Genomic DNA, 22,136 nt, shown 5'->3' with positions numbered 1-22,136 from the left:
AAAGAAGCTTTGCCCCTGTCCTATGTGCCATACTGTATGTGTTTCACTGCAGGGAAGCATGTGCTAATTTCTTACCTCTCTGCTGACTGCACTGTCCTTTTGCATAGTTGCTGCTAAACTGCATGAAAGGTATTTCTAATCTCGTGACGGTGACTGAAAAGGGTTGAAGGACACAAATTAAGTCTCATAGCAATAGAGCAGCTCAAGAATGGAAGGTCAGCCAGTTGACTCTTCCCAGAATCCCCTGAACAATGCAATTATTCATGAAGGAAATTTCAAATTATTTTCATTAGACTTCTGTTTTACCAATCTAACCAAAGTGATTAATTAGGGATTAAAATATTTACTCTGCACATGCTGCCTTGGCACGGCACTAGAATATTTAAGCATTGTGCTAAAAGGGTCAGCTGTCTCCAGTACTGTTTGGAATTCATTCTCTATTTTCTGTGTAAAAGGGCATTGACACTCATGTCTATACTACACTTAGGATCCCATTAGGGACACGGAGAGAGAAATGAGTCTCTCTTCCTGCCCTTGTAGCTGCCCCAAGCTCCCCAACTTCTTTACTGGGCTACTTCAGCTCAGAAGCAGACAACAGCAGCAGCAATGACTGCAGCACGCCATGCAGTAGATTTAAGGTTCAACACCTATTCCACAGAACCAGAAAGGAGGGAGATGTTTGTGAGAACCTGGAAGGACCAGCTAGAAAAGAGAATGTTGGGGTGGAAAACAGAAGAATTGGACTCAGATTTTGACCCAGTTATGGGTATCCTGCACAAGCCTGGCCAGTTTCTTATTCTAACTTGTGCCTCATTTTCTTAGTTTTAATTTGGGGCTTGCCAGCAGCAGGGTGAGAATTTGTCATGCTAGGTAAAGAAGAGGGGTGCTTTGATTTGGACCTGCCAGGGAACAAAATACTCTTCCAGTGAGGTTAGTATGTGACCCAGGGGAAGGTGGCACTATTTCATATTCTGGTGTGGATATCTCACAGAAGTTTATCGTTACCTGAGCTTTGAGTTAGTGTTAGGTACAATGAACATACAACTAGGACATGGTGCACACTGGAGTGCAAACTTGCATTAATGCAGGGATTTAGGAACCTCAGCACTCTAAAAACAGAAACATGGACTTACCCAAAGTGGCAAATGCTTTCACTGGATATGACATTTAGAGAATGGACTGCTTTGCAACTCCCTGTGAAACCATGTGCTGGAAATGCCTTGCTTGCTGCATTCCCTTTCCAGAGCTGCAACCAGCAACCCCAACCAGAGCCTGGGGCAAACGCCGATCGGAGCTGACCTTTGGAGGCTCCTGGAATTGATCTGTAATTCATCCCTCAAACCAGTTCCTCCAGCTGAATCCAAAGCAACTGGATACGTAACAAGGAAAGAATCCAAAAAGGGTGAACATGAGAGACCATGCAACTGATGGTGCATCAGGCCACGACGGCTCAGGCAGTCTGCACAGGGACGGTTGCATTTGCTTCAGCATGGAGGGTTCGAGTGGCTTTGCTGGCGTGGCAATCTGACACATCCCAAGCAAGTATATGTCTCTGCAGGATAGTTAAAATGCACGGTACCTCAGAGCTGGCGAGTGTTGCCACTGCAACCTCACCAAGATGAAAAAGATGTATAACAGGATTTGCATTCCTTTCCAGACTGACTGCTGCAAGCAAACATTTCAGCACTTATTTGTTACCAATATTGTTAGAAGTCTCAACCCATTTCCTGGCTGGGGCATGTTTCCTCGAGGGGACTGAAGTCACCTGTCACTTGCTTTCTCATGTTACTTAATCGTTTTAGTCCAAGCAGTAAGCTGCCAATCATATTTAATATTTAGTCACCTTGAATGCATTGCTACTGATTAAATAGACTGCTATTTCAGTAAACAACTGATGAGAGAATACTTACAGCTTCATCATAATTATTCCACCAGATATTAAAGCATTATTCGTATGTAAGTCGAAAGAATATTTAGGTCTTCTCCTATTTATTTCACAAACAACATTTTAATTGCTGCCATATTAGCAGAGCTATCAGGACTAATTGGATAATACCCCTTCAAAGATCTTTCTTATAGCAACCTCTTTTGCTTGCATGCTTTTAAAGCATCTCTATTTTTTAAGATCTCTGCTGATTCCCCACAAAGAAACTTGCTCTTACGAGTTTATCAGCCAGGCACATGTGTATATATATATATATATGTATACATTTGAGATCTGGTTTGTTGTTTGTAATACAGTGAAAACAAGTGGCTCCTGCAAGAGGGAAGAAGAGGATGATAGGATGAAGCCTGTACTGCAACTCATGGCAGAGGCATGAATGAAAAAACCAGGTCTTCTGAGAGCATCTGTGCCCTTATCCATAGTACATCGCCTACCTTGGGCAATGCACTCCTGGGAACTTGGAGGATCCTGTTAAACATCCTTGAACAATTAATTAAGAAAAGTAAACACTGTTAGTAGACTTAAAAGCAAGGGTCTTGCTTCCAGCAGAAAATGCCTTACAGGGTCCACAGTCCAAGAAGTGTTGGAAAACTATGGTGTACAATCAGATTGAAGCTGGGCAACAGGCAGCAGGTTTTGACAAATTCTGTGTTTAATAGTCCTTGCACACTAATGGTAAATTTATTGAGTGGGCTTGCCAGGAAAGGAGACATTTCAGAAAAGTAAAGATGTTCTATGTCACCACCATCTTGGCAGGACCTTCAGGCCTTGCTTCTAAAAGGAAGGTTTTGTTTAGAAACTCAGCTAGGGCCATTTTTCAAAGGAACTGATAACAGATGTTTTTGTTTCGCTTCAGTGAGAGAAAATGAGAAATTGTTACTTAAGGTTGACCCAAGCATTTCTCCTTGTTTCTTCCCACCCTACTCACCTCCTCTCCTTCCTCCCTCACAGTTTTTCAGTTTGACCACTGAACTGAAAAATTAGTTATTCTTACAGCTCTATTAAAGGATGACTTATGCCAGGCTACTTACAGAAATACAATCTAGCCAATGTATATTAATTATCTCTGTTCCTTATTTGGTTTTCCCCTTTTGTTTCACATCCATTCCATCTTTTGATAATTTCAAAATTCCGAAGTGCTCACAGGGTGCCATGGGTTGCACATTAAGCAAATATGTGTATATTCAAGTAAAATATGAGCCCTAGAAACACTAATAAAACAATGTTGAAATTTAACCAAAAAGGTAACATTGCCTTATCACTTCCTAATCAGAATACTGTTACACACAAAATCTTTAGGCACACATGGTCTTCACTGTGCACTGTGATGATTATCTGCTTCAGAAACCAGCCTAAAATGCAAAAACTTAACCTTCAAGCAGCTGGTTAAGAGGGGCAGCACAGAAGTAAAGCATGAGGAGTGCTTATATTGCCTTCTGCTTCTTCTGCTGCCTTCTATTTGTCTGTCCTCCCTGAGGTAGCAGCAGAAGACATCCAGGGCCACTGCTCCATAGCCAGCAACAGCCCACCTTTATGCACAGAGTGAGGCAATTCCAGGTTTGGAGCTGTTTCTATTTCCAAGAAATAGCAAATTTGAGCAAAGGAGAGCACAAAAGTGTAGCTCCCATAGAAGAAACTTGTGAGCACAGGCAATGGCATGGTAGGAAGAGATATCACATGCAGTTAGGGAAAACCAGGACAGTCACAGACAAGATCCAGCAGTTAGGATAAAAGCATCAGCTTCTTTTTGTAGCTCAGTCGGTTCTTTCTGACTTCTCAGGAAAACTTACTAACCTTACCACCATGTTGTGCAAATTATTCAGCCACCAGGGTAGGGAACACATGGCTTGAGAAACAGCATAAAGTGATCGACAGAATTAATTTTTGACTAGAGCTAACTGCACCTTGCTCTTCATTTGTCTCTCCCCATCCTCTCAAGGAGGTCTGTGCTTTGATCGTTCTCTACCGGGGTCAGCAGAAGAACTTGAAGTTAGAGAAAGGCAGAATTTTAGCCTGGGCTGAGAAATCCTAACTGCCTCCACTGTGGACCTGACTGTTGGGCCTGTGCTTTTCATGGCCACAAAGCCGTGAATGGATCTGTCCGTTCCTCCATTAGAGACTACATGTCCAGCTACGAACCAGCAAGGCTGCAGGGTTCACTGCGGATGTAAAACCAAAGATGAAACAGCTGGAAGGAGACACGAGGCATTCTTGGTCTATGGGATCCAAGCTGGGAAAGCACTTCCAGAAGAAATTGCATAAATGTAGGGTCCAGCTGTGTGTACATCACATCGTAAGTCATCTAATGCACTTGGAAGAACCTATAGTAAGAAACTCCAGGCAATGTCTTGTATTGTTGCAAGAGTCAGGAATGTTCACAAATCCCACCAGCTACTCCTCCTTGCTTGTCTCAGCCACCGTGATGCTGACCTTTGGTTCAAATCATACAACCAAAGGATCAGATAAGTTACATTGCATCATCCTAAGCAGTGTTTCAGGGTATAGAATACACCTACTGTTCTTACGAAAAAGTCTTACTTTTTCCTCTTGTTTAATTTCATTCAGATACATGGAAACATTCACCTCCCAGCTCAGCTGAGAGAGCTGGCAAGTGCAAACATTAAAATGTTCAGAACATCTTAAAGAGCAGAGTTAGAGCTTTTTATTGTTGTTTTATAACTTTGCGTTAATCAACTTTTTATCCATTGACTCCCTTGCAAGTTCCAACCAATATAATTAGCACTATCTAAATTAGTTATCACTCAAAATTACTTCCTTCTTGGAAAAAACATTTTTATTTTAAAATTATAGGTGTTGCCATAGGCTATGCCAGAACTATATGCATGGCCACGTTTTAAGTAGATAATATTTTTAATCCTAATTAAAAAAATATTCCTCCCCTCCATAAAATGTTAAGATTTGTGAATGACCTTATTTTCATTTTGATAGACACATGGTAAAAATCAACTGATTTTCATTCATATACATACTCTGCACCTTCCATTGAAACACTATATTGTTCAGCTAAGCTCTTATATAAACTAAACACACATTTTCATTGTCAGGTTCATTGCACACTTGACAGAGAGCAGAGAACCTGTATTTCCAAAGGTTTCCTATTTCAGAACCTGTTATTTACACACTGCCATCAGTAAGCAAGACTATCTTCAAGTAGTTGCCAAACACCATCAAGTCCTATTGATTACGATGTGAAGTGCAAGTACATCTGATAAAACATCTGTCAGCTTGAAGCAGCGTGAGCCATGAATGGAGATGCTAAGGTATCAAATCTTCCAGATTTGGCTTTAGACCCAGGACCTGCCCAGGGTGGCTAATGGTTCTGGGTAACCCAGCTGAGCCACTTCAAAGAGACCAAGCTCAGTAGTCAAATGAAGCCCACAAGATTGTTAACTGGCTTTGAAAGTATTGGCCGTGATGGAAATTTTTGGGCCCCCAATTTGGAAATACTGCCTGGAGATTTTATACATCCTCACATTGCTCAAGCCATTGGGAGGTATGCAAGCTCAACGCTGCTGCAAAAGAGCTGTTTATGGATCTGCTCTGAGCAGGTTACAGGAATAGGCTTTTGCTGTTGAACTCCTGTTATCTTAAATCAGTGTGAAAGGGGGAAGCTACTCCTTTGGAGCCCCAGCTCCAAATCTGAATGTAGCTGACAGCCATGAGCTACATGCTGTGTTCTTGGACCCCAAGGAGAGGAGATGTTCAGGGGACAGTTTACAGGCAGAGAACGATAAAGTCTCTTTAAAGATCCCATTTCTTTATCCCTTGCTTAGGGAAAGAAACATGGGATGGGGATGCTGCAGAATAGCCTGGATTCTGAGTATGGACTCCTTCAAACACAGAAGAAGACCGGGATGAAGCACAGGATGGAGAACATTGGAGGAGACTTGAGCCAGACAGGTTTTGGGCACATGGCCGGAACATTAGCTGCAGTGCCTCACCAGGGAAAGCACTAGCCTTACCAAAAGGCCACTTTAATTCTTAGATCCCCGTGTCCTGTAGTGCTATACTGCAGCACAAGGTACCCAAACCAGCTTCTTTACTCAGTTCCCACAGTAACTCACTGCTATAGCAACATCCATCACAAACTGCCCCTTCCATGTATTCATCCTCTCTCTCTCCCCTGATGTCATGTCATAGGAGTAAGAGTGGGGGAGTGGGAGGTGCAACAGGAATCAAAGTGACCTTATCATTTAAACGTATCATTTGAAATTTGTTGAAGAGAAAGCTGAATAATTTCCCACAACCTGAGGGCAGTGCTATCTTTCATCCTGACTTGTTCTGCTATTTACAAAAAACTGCATAATTACCAGAGCAAATGCCACGTCACAGCCTGCACCTGCTATGGGCAAGATAGAGAATATGTTCCTGAAAGTAATAATCAAATAAACCCATCCATCAATCAGCTTCATCTAGTTTTGTAGCTTCTGTGTGCTTTAAAAGGAGAAAAACAATGCATTTTTGCAACCAGCTTTCTCCTCACATTTTTAATGGCAATTATTGCATGTAAACTAGCTTTTTTAAGAACTATGAAGCAGATGGGTATGGTCTGAAAAAAAACCCAGGCAAATACACCCACCGGAAAATCAAAAAGATAAAAATGCAAAGTCACTGCGTGTGTAGTTGTCTGTATGCTATGAAATGGTTCTTTTTTAGCCTCAGTATCTGAATATTCCCAATGGAAATTTTATTATAAAAGACAACAGGTTGTTTCAGCATAACTGATCAAAAAATGTGATTGCAGTTTCAGGCATGGTCCCATGATGTGACTGACAATCCCAAGCAAAATAATTATTTTTACCCAGCAGCTCACTCTCGATTGGAAGGGCCATCCAGGAGGAGATGAAGATGCTTGAAAACCAGGGAAGCAGTGAGAGGGTGAGGATGTGAAGAGAGGATTGACTGCAGGGAAGCATCTTCTCTTCTACTCTTCACTTCTCCTTCAAGCTATGCTACTAATGCTGCTACCAGATCTGCCAAGCATGGTGTCCCTCCCAGGCTGCATTCAAAGACAGGATTCAGGCTTTCTCTGGGGCTGTAGCACTTTCCTGATGCAAAAATTCATCCTAGGCCAGGCCAAGGTAAGAGGTGGGTGCTGGACCTTCACATAGATGACACAAAGGATTGATGCTTGGGCTCAGACACCTAGCCATACCCTACATCTGTCCACCTGCATCTTTCTACATCTCTTCGCTATGTATTTTCCTCTCTGCCAAACTGACATTGGTGGTGCACATTCCCTTTATATTGGGCTTTAACATACAACTAGGATGAGCAACTGGATGGGACATGTATCCTGTGCCACCACTGGAGAGAGTCATATGTCATCACTTGTTCTCTGTCAATGGAAAAATTTACAGTAATGTTCCATTCCACATCACAATTTTGGAAAGTTGCATGCAAGGTAGGGTTATGAGGATTAAAGGGGTGGAGGGCTCTACTTTCTATTAAGGATTGCTGACAAAAAAAAAATCTGTTAGCAATTACTAGATTAATAGATGTTTTTTGTAAATGTCTCATGAATTCTTACTGAGTTGAGTAAGACAATGATCCCAGTTCACAAGCCCACAGAGCACTCTGGTCTGTGGTATTTACAGCTGTGGTTTGCAGCTCTTTTTTTCACAACTTTCATTGCTTACAATTTCGCTACAGTGGTCCAGCCCCTGCCCAGTGTATTTAAACCAGCTGCCAATATTGTTCTTCTTCATTACCTCCAGAGACCTCTCAGAAGTAGTTCTTGGACGACTTTGGAAACCCTTGCTTTGGACCAAGCAAAATAAGCAAATCTTGACTTCAAAATGCTAATTTTTACTGCCAATTAAGCCTTTACAAAGTACTGAAGATTCAGTTCTTGAAACACAATGTAGCTAAAAAACATGTTTGAAAAGGCACCACATCCTAAATGGGAAGACGACAGAAATTATTCAAGAAAATCTCAACAGATGACTCCTACAGGCAAACAGACCTCAGGAAATACCCTTCATAATCACCTCCTCAGACAAGAAGGAAATGACTTCTAGAAGGATTTACTTCCTTTTCAGTAGCCTAGATATTCGGAAACTCTTCCTGAGATTTGCAGTGGTTCCTAGTTAAAGAGTAATTTATTGACATTCCTAAAAGAGAATGCTTTAATTCACAAAATATTATTCATCAAAACGCTACAAAACTGGCAGTTTTATTCTGATCCTAATCTATAAAGCTTTTTGTCTATCTTTAAAGCTATGGTTATCTTGAAGTGCTTAGTCTCATATTCATTGCTTTTATAATTGGACAACATAGAACAATGGGAGATTTACTAGTTTATTAAGAACCAAAATGAATGTAATCCAATATCACCCTTTGTTGAAAGCCACCTACAAAAGAATTGCATGAGGATGTGAAATGAATAATCTTTCTTAGTTTTCTCCTCTTGAAATCACTATAGTGCCTTTCCAGAGCATAATAAATGGCAGTATGTTGTGGGAAATTACTACCAGTCTAACCAGGTAAAAAAGTTCAGTAGATTTTTGGGAACTGCTTATTTCTGACAAATGTTTTCACAGAGGAATCCTTCTTTTTAAATGATCCTGATAGTCCAGGCTTAAGAAAGAAAGTCTTAAAATCAACAATCTGGTTCTTGGACAGATGAAAATATGGTAATTCAACCCAAACTCATTTGTCTTTTTCTCACCATTTAAGATGGGCTTGTGCATGGAGCAATGTTTCTAAGGTGGGGAATTGAAAATTATACCAGAAAAGGCAGGGAAATTCAGCACCTGGAAATAACCCAGAAAGAATTAACTCACTTCACAAGGTCTAAATCATCCTCTGCACTAGTCTCATTAGTTCTTTAAAGACCAGCTGAATGAGCAACACTGAGCAGGAGTCAAATCTTCAAGGATAAAGAGCAATGAAAAAATGTGAACACCGTGTCCCAGTGATGTGTCAGAGTTTAAACCAAATAGTCAAACAAAGGGAATTTGAGGCTTCCTTGACATGGACAGAACAAAATTTTCAAGACCTGTGTCCTTTCTAGGCTGGGATGAAGCTGGAACAGGTTGAAAAAAATTTCACAAATCCTGTTTTGGATGCTCATGGGCTTTGACTCTGCAGTGAGCTCAAAAAGTGTCTTTTACCACCTTGGCCTCCTGAAACCTGCTTTAAATCAAAGGATCAGTTTTCTGTTGCAGTGCTCTATTACTGTTCAGCTATACCATTAGTTACAATGTTTTCTTCCCTGGCCCTCAAAGTGCTTTTCTAAAGGAAGAAAATGGCACTATGCCTATTGTACAATCAGAGAAACTGAGGCACAAAAAGACTAAAGATTACTTTCTCCTTGTAGACTGGAACAGATCAGTGCAAACTATTAAGAATCCTTGTTGCCTGATACAAGGAAAGGTCTGTTCTCTGAACCAAGCGGTCACCAGGATGCAGACTGACCTTTGGGTTTGATTTCAGTGTGTGTGCTGTTTCTTCAGCTGTAAATCTGCCCTGCTGACTGGGTGAACCACACACCAAAGAGGTGTCAGGAGGTCAGTGCCTGATGACACACATGACCAGTCACATATATGTTATACTACTCCCCGAAAAGTCAATAGTAAAACAGCACTTGACTTTCCCGAGTGCCTCTTTGGATGATTCAGTCATTTCTGCATTACAAGAAATTGTCTTCTCCATTAATCTGCCTTTTCTTACCCAACCCGAGAAAAACAAAGCCATCCATGCCCATTTGCTGTGTTTTGTGTTCCTGGGAGTGCTGACCATCTCCCTGCCAGCTCAACCAGCTCTAACCTTGCTATGTAGCTTCTTGGCTTTGTCGTAATGCAAGTAAAAAAACCTATCAAGCTACTTGGCATAGACCTTGGAATAGGTACTGAGAAGGAAGGGAATTAGAAAAGAGAGGTTTAATAAGTTAATTCTTGAATTTTACTGTGTTTAATGTCGTGTTTGTGAATAGCTCTTATTCTTACCTCACTTTCCTGCACCATGAGCTTGGGGGAATAAACAGGATGCTGGTGTCCATGAGAAAGATGGGAGAAATCTCTTCCTCTGCCGGACAGGGTTCAGCTCCTCACCTCCAGGAGGGCTCAGGGCTGATGCATCCCCAGCGAGCTCGGAAGAAAGATGGGAAAGTCTCAGCATGCAGACTGGCTCAGCTTCTCCTTCCCCATCACTAGTATTGGAAATAAGCATCAACTGCCACCAGGCTGGTGCATTTAAATCCTTTCCATGCTGAAAGTCAGAGGTGACATGCTGGGATTGGTGCCAAAGGCTTCAGTGACCTCAGCGGTCACTGACAAACTGATCCTATGGGATCTCCATGCACTTACACCTTGCAGAGTACGGGGCCGGTTCTCGGAAATGCCTCAAAGGGGGACTATCACTTCAAGCTCCCTCAGGCAGATCATACCTAAGATCGTTTATCAAGTTAAACTTTACTCATTGGCTTAAAGAATAAATGTTATTGTCAATTTCTCTGCTTTACTGCAGCTAATGGCAGGGCAGGATGTCAATTGTTTCTTTCCTCAGGACTTACATGCTCTTCTGCTTTTCCCCATAGATGCTTTTTTATAAAGAGTAAAAAATGTAATGAATAAATTGAAAAAAAAAATGCTTGTAGACCCAAAAGAAAGAATGCATCTATTATAAAATAAAATCTCTTTTAGTAGCTATTAGAATGCATTAAAAATATTCACAGGACTCTCCCCTCCAGTTATGTTGCAAAAGCCATGCAAATAATAATTGTGGCTAAGTGCACTACAGTGACAGTCAATATTGTACTTCCCAAGCTAGTACTCATTATTCTTTATGGAACTCATGCATTTTGTGAAAGATCAAAAGATTTACATATCATATGGAGTGCTTTAGGGAGTGACTTGCTGTGCACTTTAAATGCACAATGTTCCACAGCCATTTAAATACAGATTTCGTTTCCCTTCTGTGTGATATTAAATTTGAAAAAAAGAGGGAGAGAGAGACGAAATCGACTTGGGTACCTTTGTTCACATCATGAAATACAGTTTTAATTTGGTTCCGATATAGAAGTTTAATATTTTTATAGGATGTTATTGAATAATCTGTTAGGCTCAGCACTGGCCTTTGCTCAGGAAAGAGATGAAAGAAATAATTATTTTTTATTATGAGCATTGCAGGCAAAATCTTCCACTTTTCCATGCCCTGCAGAAGAGGACAGACTCCGGCACAACACTTGGCCTGCCTCCACCACCAACTTCCCTGCAACCTCCCCCAGTTAGTCTGGTCTGTGCTTGTGGGTGGAGGGTAACAGTAATGAGGAAGGAGCTGCAACCTATTTCCTTAGTACAAGAGTGCAAGAAAGAAGGAAAATACCATGACTTCTGTGCTGCCCCAGGCTGTGAGAGACAAGGCAGCATCATTCTGCCACAGCCTGCTTGCATGCTTTTGGGTGAGCCACTGCACACAGGTTCCTCTGTGCAACACAGAGATAAAAGCCCTTTTTTACCTTGCCAGGATGTTGTGAGGATAAAGAAATACATTAAGGACAGTGGAATGGTCAGTTACAATGGTAATACGGCCACATGGCTGTGTAGAGGGGCTTTGAGGCCATATTTGCCATGTCTGTCCTCTACTCTACACATTCATGCTCCTGAGATCTGCCCTTTAGAACGTGCCTGGCTGTGAAAGGATCAGCTGCTTACACTAGCCTCATCCCCTCCATCTACTTTCTCTGCCCCTGAGGTTGTGCAAAAGTCACAAAGGTGACAAAGACAGGGTACTAGGTCTTGGGACACGGGAATTGTCAGGTAGGGGACTCTTCCTTGGATTTTTCCCATCTGAATGTGAGATGGGATCTACAGTCAGTGTAAGCTACACTCCTGGGAGACCTGGGAGTACACCAAGGTTGGGTCCACTCCTAAAAGTAGCTTTTTCAGAATGGTCTTTGTGACCAGAAAAGGATCGTAAATGAACACCATTTTGAGGTAGTACCTAAGGGAAGAGGACAACAGTCTGTGTCATTCTGAGTTGCAATGGGAGGAGTTGGGCACCACCCGACAAGCATATCTGCATTAGTGATGTTGAGGAAATATATCCCTATTTCTCCTCTGAAGGAAGAAAAGAAAGGCTTCTAAACAAGTAATTAGCCCTTTATTTCTATGGAAGAAAGAAAGGGTTTAATGAATAGGAAATCTACCCAATTTCTTTGCTTCTGGTACATTCTACATTATTTTCTGAATGAAGCAAATGGAAAACCTCTTTAATGAAGCATAACTATGTTGTGATTAAGGCTTATTCTGTCTAAATATTGACTCGGATAACATTTTCTCAGGACGAACAGACCATAACCCATGAATCTGGCATCAAAGTCAGGAAGATTAATAGGAAAGATTAATTTTCTGGTTGTATGAAGAGAAGCCTGACATGGCCAAGGCAACAGTCAGAGATTTTTCTCATTATTTATGAGAACCAGCCAGAGAGTTTTCAAAAGGCTGTAGCTTTCTTGTTCCACTGGACATTTGAAAGCTCAAGGAAAGAGAGCCCTGTCTCTTGCTGGTGAGCACAGAGACAGGAACAGAGTGGCAGGAATTTCTGTAAAACAACCCTGTTGTCTTGGAGCAAAGATTAACCACGGAGTCTTGCAAGCCCTATTGAAGTACAACCGCTGGCTCTTTGACCTACACCTGCAGGTAAAGGCAGAATAAGTCAGGCATATGGATACTAATCCTGGCCTAAACAATCCAGAAAGGAACAGGTTGACTGGTGCTTGGGAAAAGAAAAGGGTAATTAGAGCAAAGGGTGCTTGGAAAGTTAGATGAAAAGGAAAAATAAATTGTTTTGGACATAGTTGGTCTTCTGCCAACAATGTGATGTTTTCTCTCTCTCATTCAAAAAGCACAGGTTTGTGTTTCTTTAATCAATGAGCTTTATTCTCAATAAGGGTCCTGTTGTGAGGGAAAGAGTGTGAAAGATTTTTGTTTTAGCCATTGTTATATACATTACGGTCAGACCCAGAGACCCCAGATCAAACAGGATCCTATTTTGCTGAAAAATAAACAACAGGAGTGAAACTCTGCCCTACAAGGCTTACCATGTGGTGAAAAAAGGCACACAAAAGGGGTAGTATACTACAATTCTGTTTGTTGGGAGTTCAGACCTTTCCATCTCTGTCTGCAACCAGCAAAACAATGATACGTCACAGAGAAATACCACCTCCAGGGCTAATCAACTGTCATGGATAAGGATAGCATGGAAATATGCATAAATAGACAGAAGATGATTTTTTCCCACAAACACTTAACAGAAAAACCTTCCTGGGAAGAAAAAAAGCTCCCTGAGAAAAGCATTAACTCCTTAGTCCAGGGGTGGAATTTTAAAAAATTATGCCAACAGATGATTGTGTCAAACAGAAAAGCAATGAAACTACCACAGCGGTATAGGCACAGCAGTGCACTGCAGTTCAGCTCTTGGCCTGTCTGGTATTTACTGGGACAAGGTGACAAGTTGAGGGAGTTACAGGAACAATTTGAACAACAATTTAAACTTCTGACATTTAGTTGCTCATTTTAGCTTTCAAAACTTTTAAAAAGACAAGCTTAACATTGGGCATAACTCTAAGTGTTATTCAGGACAAGTGATGGATTTACACCCTTCAGGCACTTTAGGGGGAAGATTATCTAAAACAGATTCTCATTACCCTACAACTCCATGTTTGTATAGAGACAGCTTTTAATTCATAGAATCATAGAATTGTTTAGGTTAGAAAAGACCTTTGAGATCATAAAGGCCAACCACTAACCCAGCACTGCCAAGCTCACCGCTAAACCATGTCCCCAAGAGCCACATCTACACATCTTTTAAATACCTCCAGGGATGGTGCCTCAACCACCTCCCTGGGCAGCCTGTGCCAGTGCTTGACAACCCTTTCAGTGAAAACGATTTTCCCAATATCCAATCTAAACATCCCCTGGTGCAACCTGAGGCCTTTTCCTCTTTTCCTATCTTACTTGGGACAAGAGACTGACACCCACCTTGTTGCACCCTCCTTTCAGGCAGCTGCAGAGAGCGCTAAGGTCTCCCCTCAGCCTCCTTTTCTCCACGCTAAACAACCCCAGTTCCCTCAGCTGCTCCTTGTCAGACTTGTTCTCCAGAACCTTCACAATCTTAATTGCCCTTCTTTAGACATGTTCTAGCACCTCAGTATCTTTCTTGGAGTGAGGGCCCCAAAGCTAAACACAGCATTTGAGTTGCAGCCCCACCAGTGCCGAGCACAGGGGGACCATCATTCCCTAGCCCTGCTGGCCGCACTATTTCTGACACAGGCCAGGGCGCTCTTGGCCTTCCTGGCCACCTGGCCACACTGCTGGCTCATGTTCAGCTGGCCGTCAACTGGTACCCCCAGGGCCTTTTCCTCCAGGCAGCTTTCCAGCTGCTTTGCCCCAAGCCTGTGGGGTTGTTGTGACCCAAGTGCAGGGCCCAGCACTTCTCTTTGTTGACCTTCATACAGTTGGCCTCAGCCCATCGATCCAGCCTGCCCAGATCCCTTTGCAGAGCCTCCTGCCCTCTGGCAGATCAACACTCCTGCCCAACCTGGTGTCATCTGCAAACTTACTGAGGAAGCACTCGATCCTCTCATCCAGATCATTGATAAAGACATTAAACAGAACTGGCCCCAGCACTGAGCCCTGGGGAGCACCACTTGTGACTGGCCATCAACTGGATTTAACTCGATTTACCACCACTCTTTGGGCCTTGCTATCCACCCATCATGAAAGATTATCTTTGAAAAGTTTCCTTTCCAGCTGTGAGCTCTCTCATTCCTCATTGGGTATTGCCAGTGCTATAGATGGCACGTAAGTCCTCCAGAATAGCTACAATGCATTTGGAAATATTTCCCTATAGCATCCTGCCATTGTATTTCTACCTTACCACCCATCTAGCCCACCTGAACATTTAATTTTCAGCTGTCTCCATTGTAAACTTCCCAAAGCTGAGCTCTGCAGTTCCAATGATTTCTAGATGGACAGGGGGAAGTGTGCAGGTTAGCTAACTGTTTGTAAAAGATAAAATTATTATTCTCTGGAAAAAAACCCCAACCATAACAACAGGAGAGACACAAAATAATAAACCAGCAGATCTCACAAGCAATTGCCAAAAACCTTTACACTGATGCTTTGTCTTCCTACCAGCTGCAGATCCCAGCCCTTACTTTGGGCTCTGCACTGCAATACTGGGCTTTCCTTTGCACTGGAAGGAACTAGAAATAAAAGAAATACAGAAATGTAAAGGCTGAAATTAAAGTGGAAGAGCAGTGGGAGCATGGCAGTAGTGGTGTTAATGCTGAAGTATTCCCTGGGAGCACGAGCTGGCAAATGTAGTGGACACCCAGATATTTGAAATGCAGCCAAATAATTTGGCACATCTCTAACTGGCACAAAGCAGTCTTAGTAGAGCTTCCTACTGCTGCTGGCACTTTTACAGCTGTCTTTCTTCATCTTGCTCTTCCCACTGCAACAGCTACTCAACAGGTGTTTCCACAGACACAGTGTGTTTGGCAGCTGTAACCCTTCAATATTATCGCTGGAATACATTTTTCTCCCTCTCAACAGCATCGCTTGGGTCTGTTGCCCAGAGGCCGGCATGGCAACGGGGACAGCTGACCAACTGGATTTGGGAAAAGGGGGCTGTGTGTTTGAGCAGCCAGATGTATGAGTCGGTAAAGCAGTCAGAGAACACCAATGCTTGGCGTGGCCCTGGGAAGCTCGAGTGGTGCTTTGCTGAAGTTTATGTGGAACCCATCTTCTTCTCATCTGGGTCTTCCCTGTTTTTTCTGTTCATGCCCTGGGACTTCTCAGTCCCATGACCATTTTCTTCACTGTAAGCAAGTCCCCATACCACTGGGCTCCCTGTCCTTGATTTTTCCTAAGGATTGAGTGTTTGCTCAGATTGCAACAGATTTTCTTTGCCGAACCGTACTCAGCCTCTGGTCCAAACGTACTTAGAGAAAAAGACAGGAGAGCTCAGATCCCAGAGGAAACCCGGGAAGTCTGAGATTTTCTGTCATGGAAAGTACCCAGAGAGATTCAAAGATGAGCCATTTTGGAATAGTGTTCCCGAGAACATTAACAATTGTCTTGTTATCTTCTTTTTTAGCTTACCTCTGTAATTTTTTGGCCTCGTGTAGCCTTTTCTGATTTCTGATCTCATACACACCAAAGCAGTCACAGTTCTTTCAGCAATGCTGTCCGTGGTTTGCTGAGTGTTGTCTTCTTTAGGTCCGTAATGATACATGTGAAAGAAACAATGCTGAATGATTTTCTTATGAGAGTCCCTGCAAGGTCACAAAAAGAGATTTTTAAAAAGTATCTTTTACTGATGTATATACACGTACACACACGTATGAAAACACGAGAACCACCATGCTGGTTCAGCTGAAAGGTCCATTTGACTTACCATCCTGCCTCCAATAGCCACGGGAAGCAAATGGTAAAGGACAGCTTTAGGAACCAGACTGACACTTTCCCAGTGTGCAAAGATGTACAGCTGAAAAACCTTCAGAGCAAGAGGAAGATGGTGCTCAACAACTCCCAAACAAGTTTCTGTCCATGAATTCACCTGCTTGCTTTGTGAACTTCTGCAAACTTAGAGCATCCACCAGATCCTGCAGCAAGGAGTTCCACTGCTTCACAACACCATGTGCGAAGAACTGCTTCTTTCTGTTTATTTTGCACCTATGACCCAAGAGTTTTGTATGGTGTCCCTAAGTCTCGTATTGGAAGAGAGGTGGAAGAATGAGTTTCTGTCCCTCCCCGCTTCTACAGCAGCCATGATTTCACAGGTACGATTTTACCAGTATGTCCTCCCTCTGTCCTCCTCCCTTTTCCACAGTGCTTGACACGGGCCTTCAGAAATGTAAGTATGGAAATGTCCCAGTGGATCTTTACTCTTTTTCCCTCCCCAGAGCATCTCATCTCTCTGAAGAGTCAGGATAATATTTCTAACCCCTATTTTGCCTATGTTTGTACATCTGTATGTAGGCACACACCTGCAAACTACAGCTAGGGCAATTAAAGAACATGTCTCATGGTATCTGTGCCACAGAACAAAACAGTGCAATAAATCTTTGTCCGGAGCATCGTAAGCATTAACTTTCTGATTAGGGCTGGAAGGCCGCAAGGCTGTTAAAGCCCTCTTTCCACTCTCCCCAATGTTGCCATTAATATGTAAAAGCTTAAGCTTGCTAAAGGGATTATTTCCCATCCTATCTGATTGTAAACTGGCATTTCAATGATTACATGTATCTTTTTGTCATTTTCTCGTAAAACATCTTATTCTTGAACAGCATAATTGGCCTCTTACTAATGTTTAATGAATGATTAAATCAGCATAAATGCAACATACAGCTCTACATGGAAAGCATGTTTGCAACCTCCAGAGCCACAGAAATGTATTTTTGCAATATAGGGTTTAAATCCTTATAATTTTCTAATTATGGACTTTCTGGTATATTTCACATTAAGTACATGGGAAAGTAAATGTGAATTTGCCTGTATGAGCTCAGAAGCAATTCAGTCACTTATCATTTTGTTTGCAATTTCTAACCTACGTATTAACAACACCTCTGTGGTTTTCATTTAAGTATATTATATAATCTTCCCAAATTAAAAGGCAATTAAAATCACATAATTGCAGAGCTCCGGCAGGCAAGTCCTTGTAGAGATGGCCAAGCAAGGACACTTCTTTGCACTGACACATCACATTAACCAGCCTCACAGACAGACTTTATGTTTTGCACAGGCAAGGGAGTCCAAGTGAAACGAAGCAACAAATGTTTAACTGAGTGTAAAGAGAAATGAAAAGGCATTTGTTCAAAGGAGGGAGAAATATGGGAAGACACAATATCAGTTTGCTGAAAACAGGAGGTTGAGAGACATTTAGGAGAAGTGGAAATCCCGTGGAAACATAATGATGATTCTCAGGAGTAACGGCTGTAAGAACAGTTTAAGTCCACTTTAGAAAGGCCCTTTAGCTGGCAAAACCAAGACACATAGAACTGGGACATGACATTACCAGGGTGCGTACAGGACCCAGCATCCTGTGGCAGCAAAAAAGCCAAGTGCAGTCATGGGGTATATCCAGTCAGATGTAGCCAACAGAGTTGGGGAAGTGTCACTGACCTTCTCCAGGGTCACTGGTAGAACAGATGCCTCACGCAGGAGAGATCCTCCCATGTCAACAAGTACAGAGAAGAATGAATCAGAGAGATGGCAATTTCAGTCTTCCAAGAGAAGATGAAAAAATATTCAGCTGTCCATGTAGAAATATGGCAAGAAAGTAAGCACAACAAAGCAAAGAAGCCTACTTAGACAGAAAAGTGGCATTAGCACAAGAATACACCAGAATGAGCCAAATAGTTTCAGGGTAGAAGCTGAGTTACAGCTCCCAAGCGCTAAGGTGCTGAAGCCATTCCCTGACAGATGCTGCAGGGCCAAGAAAATGCATGGGTTTTAAAGCAAAGCTGGGTTTGTTTATGAGGGGGGCTGGGGGTCAGTTTTCCCATCAAAGCTACTGTCTGAATTGTTCAGAAAAACAGTTCACCTACAAGGTCAGGAAGCAAAGTGATGCTGTGTAACAGCATTCTTGAGATGTGCAGAGCATGCACCACAGTGCTGGTGAGCTCTTCTAACCAGGCTGAAGACACAACCCACATGAGGAATACCAGAGTGCACATCTGAACCCTTCAGCATCCTTCAGGCTCGCTCACATGCCATGTACTGTTCTACTACATGTGCACGTAGACAGTGTCAGATGACAGCCAGGGTTTATATGGGTTTGTTGAGGTCCATGAGAGGTGGAGTCCATCTGATGGAGCCATCAAAGCCTTGTTGGAGAGTAACACTATTGTAAAGGTTACTCTTCCAAGTACAGTCTGCTACCTGGCTTTTCACCGCAAAATTGTACGAGTACCTGCTCATGAGTTATTGAGGAAGAGTTAATGTACGTCAGCATAACTTTGGACATGCTTATGCAGTCAAAACAGGGGCCAGCAGGTTCAACAAAAAAGAATATAGGCAATTGCTTTAAGAATCACCACTATTTACTCCCAAGCAATTCAGACTCAGGAAAAGCTGTGAAAAATACAAGTGTTGGACAATGCAGACAAGCAAACTGTCTGAAGATATCCTCAGCTCTCTCTGGACTCCAGAAATACCTGTTACTAAATCTGCAAAGAAGAAATGGGGGTTTTATCCAACCAATCCAGTGTGACTTCTGCCTTTTTCCTTCTGCTCTCCAACAGCTGTACCTATTCTTCATATGTTTGTATGGCATGACTCCATGGTCGAGACTCCCTCTTTCTGCCCACTACCCAGCCTGTGACCTTGTCCATGGAGCTCAGCTAACAGGAGTTCTGCCCTGCAGCCTGCTTCACCATGTAACCCTCCCATCTCTTGCTGCCCCCATCCACCTCCGGACTGCAGCATACTCTCAAGGCAGTAAAAAAGTAGATAATTGAGTGACATGTTTTGATGACAAATGCAAACAGTACAAAAGAAAAAGGCAAAAATAGCTCATTGAAATGGTACAACAGTGCCTTACAGAAGGAATTCCAATATTTCAAGAAAAGGTGGGAAATTAATTTTCCATTTTCTGAGGCATTCCTGTAATTCTTCAGAAGGGACAGGGCAGCTTTACCAGGAAATAACATTGTCCAACTGGTACTTGAACACTTCATCCAGCTACAACTGCACCACAGACTAAATCCGAGTTTGGCAAACACTTTCCTGGTCTCATCATCTGGTTTAAAAAATCACTGAGGGATTTTAAAAGACCACAAGCAGGTGGACTTTTAGTTGGCATCAGAGTTTGGATTAATGGAATGCACTACCCACCAGCAGGAGCAAGTGTTACAGCTCTCAGCAAAACCAGCCTAGATTTATTAATTAACATTATAAGGAAGAAAAGGCAGGCACTGAAGCAGATATAGATTCACCCATTAGAAATAACAAAAAGCCCAAGCAGGAAATGCAAGAGCATAATATTTTTACCAAAATAAAAGGAAAAGTTGCCAATCAAAACCTTTGGAAATTTCTGGCCAACCTGTCTGTTGTTGTCATGACAAGACCACAGGCTGAAGTTAGTGTTCCAATTTTCAGGATGAACCCAAGTTGTTTTTTAAAGGATAAACAAAACCACAGTGTTGTGTCATCACTCTTCAATAAGCTTTTGTCCCTGCATTGCCATCCCTGACAGTTCAGCACTGGGTGCTATGGCTGTCTCAAGGGCTGCTCTGTTTTGCAGATCTTCTAAGAGATACTGAAATGTGCAGGAAAGATGTTCCTGGGAAAACACCAGGTGAAGAATTAGAGTTGAATGTCTGAATAACTAGTTTTCCAGCCAAATTTAGGCAAGATGCCTTATTTGCATTTTATATAAATTTAAGTAAGCCAATCTTGTATTTTAGAAAAATAATGGTAATAGAATAGAAAACTCCTTCAAGCATCCGTTGATCTGTCACTAAGGGAATCCTCATCAGCCATGTTTGAGGGCTTCACATGAACCATAACAGTATCTACTAAGCTGCTCTGTTTGCACACTCTGCCACAGTACAGTGGTTTCGGTCAACACAAATACCTGGAGACGACTGACTTTAAACATTGTTTATTGAGCAAACATCTACCATACAGCTCAGAAGACAAAGAAAGGGGAGAGAAAAAGATGGGCAAGTATCCCCATGAATGTGATTCAGGAGGGACACAAACCAGCCAAGGACATAGAAGAGTCAACAACAAATGTCTATTGCCAGAAGTATTTGTCTAATGAAACAGTCCAAGGATAAAATACCGGGTGTACCAAAATCTAGAACTAAAAGTGGACTTGGATGTCTAGCCCTGCCAAGTTAGTGCTTAACTCTCAGGGTAATTAAATTCTCTGGATGCTCCAGTTTCCACCAGAAAAGTCTTCGTAATACCTAAGTTTCAGCTGCTGCACACTCACCTTCCCACCCAGGTCCTGAAAAGCACTGGTGGGATTCTTACACTGGATTCTTCTAGAGAAGAAAAAGGGAGGCTCTACTCAATCAGAAATAAAAGGGAAAGGACATGCTAGTGGTCAAAATATTCTGTTACAGCACCCCAGATTTCTCACATGTCCTGTACTGAACCTGATCCTCCTTGTGTAAAATTAATCAAAATTCAGAGTCAGAGAGAAAACAGCTCTTGCCTGCATATTGGAGGTATAATTTGCCAGATCTGAAGGAATATTTAAATATTTATGTAGAGCAGAACAGTTTCTGCGGCAAAGGCAGAGAGAGACTAAACTCAGAACACAGCCTTCCTTCCAGAAAGGGGTTAGAGAGGAGTTCAAAGCCCTGGTCCTTTTCACAGCCCAGGCAACTGCTCCCACATTCACCCAGTCGCCTTCCCGTATGTTGTGTAGGAAGAGGCTGTCCTGCTCCAGCACCTGGTGTCAGGAGAGAGCTCACCTACATGAACCTGATGTTCAGGGAGCCACCGTTACTGCTCCTCAGCATTTCCTAGCCACTGGGAACAGCTACTGCCTTTTACCTGTAAGACCCTTCTCAGCCCCTTCTAACACAACCTATCATCTCTCTGTCAGTATCAACAATGAATATTTCCCTGACAGACCTGACTCCTGCCTTATCACCCACCTGCTACAGTTCCACACGTGCTTTCTTCCAAGCTGCTTCTCACACCTGTGAGAACATTCTTCTGCATCCCACATCTCAACCATTCTTCCCAAATCTCTCCTCTGCTCTGGCAAATCCAAGTGGTTTACCAGCTTTCAGACTGCTGGATCAGTGTAACTGACGCCAACCGTGTCACACAACGGTCTCCTTGTTTTCACCTCTCTACAGTGCTCCCTCATCCACTGTCCTCCTATACCAAGGTTACCAGCTCCACGAGGCAGCCATAACCTTTTTGTTTTGTACCTGTACAGTACTTGCTCAACAGCACCCTCTGATTCTGAGAGCCTGCACTAATATATTTCAGTAACAAAGTCGGAGCTCAGCTTGGGTCCCTTCCTACTTCCAACATTAGAGCTTAGCAGGACTGCACTGCACAATGTATAAACCGTGCGATCTAGGGATGTTTCCAAAGTTGAGATTCAGACAAAGGCTCTGGCTGCATCCCTGACTGCATTTTGGTCTGTGAATTGGGTGCAAATCTTCTTTCCCTGTACCTGATCTCCTTTGCAA

Source organism: Falco cherrug, chromosome 7 (genome assembly GCF_023634085.1).
Source record: "Falco cherrug isolate bFalChe1 chromosome 7, bFalChe1.pri, whole genome shotgun sequence".
Taxonomy (NCBI): Eukaryota; Metazoa; Chordata; class Aves; order Falconiformes; family Falconidae; genus Falco; species Falco cherrug.
The sequence above is the reverse complement of the archived record's forward strand: the minus strand, read 5'-3'. Positions refer to the sequence as shown.